Source organism: Salvelinus sp. IW2-2015, unplaced genomic scaffold (assembly GCF_002910315.2).
Source record: "Salvelinus sp. IW2-2015 unplaced genomic scaffold, ASM291031v2 Un_scaffold2750, whole genome shotgun sequence".
NCBI classification, from domain to species: Eukaryota; Metazoa; Chordata; class Actinopteri; order Salmoniformes; family Salmonidae; genus Salvelinus; species Salvelinus sp. IW2-2015.
The window spans coordinates 1-1,569 of NW_019944053.1; the positions used below are offsets into that span (position 1 = coordinate 1).

Below are 1,569 nucleotides of genomic sequence, written 5' to 3' on the forward strand. Positions count from 1 at the left end.
CTATGACTCTGACTTGTACATTTAGATATCAGGAATCAAATCCTAACCCCAAGACTGATTTCTACAAAGATGGAGTACTCATCAAGTATGAGACCACAGGAGAGATGACCATCCCTACAGTATCCAAGTCAGATGAAGGATTCTATAACTGTAAATATGATGAAGGAGAATCACCAGAGAGCTGGGTGACAGTGAGAGGTCAGAAGAGCAGTGTGTGTGCTTGTGAGAAGAGCAGTGTGTGTGTTCAGGTGTCTTGATGGTAAAAGGTGTTTTTCTAGTCCCTCCAGGTTCTGTTGTCTCCATCTCTCTKCCCAGGCTGCTGTGTGGTCTACTGGTGGTGTCTCCCTTTCTACTGGTGTCCATCGTGCTGACGGTGAAATGCTGCAGGGCTCGAGGTGAGAACTTTATTTCAGTGTCTCTACAATCAGCTTATCCAGCTGGATTATCTCCTTTATGTCATGCTCTCTGATGGGATACATTGTGTAACTGTGTACAGTTGAAAGAGCAGTTGGATCAGTTTATCTCTAATGCTGCTTTCATCCATTATATTCCTGTAGGTTTGTGTTCAACAGTCAAATCTCCTCAAGACCAGATACCATGTGATGATGTCATTGAACAGACTGAATCATCCGTGTGATCATTACAGTATGAACTGTAAGCTGAACAACCATTTTAATGATTGTAAMATTTTTACCATTGATATATGATAGTGTTTACTGAGTTTAATATCACTGAATGGAATTTCACAAATGCTGAATGTTATGATTTTGTAAGTTGAAGTTTTCAGCTTTTGGTGGCTTGTATCCTGTCCTTTGTTATTGTTGATTGATGTAGATTTTTCTTGAAATATTACACTTATCTGTCTTTATTTCAGTTTGTTAATTAAACAATAGTGTAGTTCCTGCTTTTGTTTAAAAGTAGAATTTGCTGTATTTGTTTGCTGCATATTTGGGGAATATGTTGTATTTTAAATAATGTCATGCTTTTTACATGCAGGTGTATATATACTGTATGTGAAACTTTTCAGTTTTTTATTCTAATTTAAAATACTAAAGATGGGTTTATACTTGGTTGGTCGACCTACTATAACAGTTAAGATAGAACACATAGCTATAGTTTGTGATTAAAAATGTAYATTTACATAATGCAGCGTTAATACTTATTTTTAAATGAAATGTACATTCAGCGAAATTACATTACCAAGAGCAGCACTACAGATATTGAGATGAGCGAGATGCAGGACTTCACTCACACAGTCACACACAGTATCTGCACATATGCACAGGTTCACTTCACGGTGTTCACAGTGTCGTAGCCACGGGACCAAAACAGAGGAGAAGTTGAGCCTCATGCTTCAACACTCTTAGTTGTTGTGGAAATTGAACCACTATGCAGTTTACTTTCTACATCTACGTTAAATCACTGAGTCTACCTTTAAACTCCACTTACTTTTGACTTATATTATTTTTCAAATACTGTCTACTAAGTATTTTGTGAAAAAAAAGGTTTTACAGCAGATGTATATTTTCATGTATTTTGTAAATCATTTTCAACATGTAAGTCTTCCGT

General features: G+C 36.5%; 1 long non-coding RNA gene across 2 annotated transcripts; it reads left to right on the top strand.

Annotated features, from left to right (window-relative positions):
• Window positions 1–14: 14 nt before the first annotated feature.
• LOC139025474 (uncharacterized) lies at window positions 15–1,563 on the top strand. Of its 2 annotated transcripts, none has more exons than XR_011477066.1 (3): window positions 15–198; window positions 279–395; window positions 558–1,563. It is a non-coding gene; the product is annotated as an uncharacterized lncRNA (long non-coding RNA). The 2 variants fall into 2 exon arrangements; XR_011477067.1 differs by having other exon boundaries at window positions 15–150.
• Window positions 1,564–1,569: the final 6 nt, after the last annotated feature.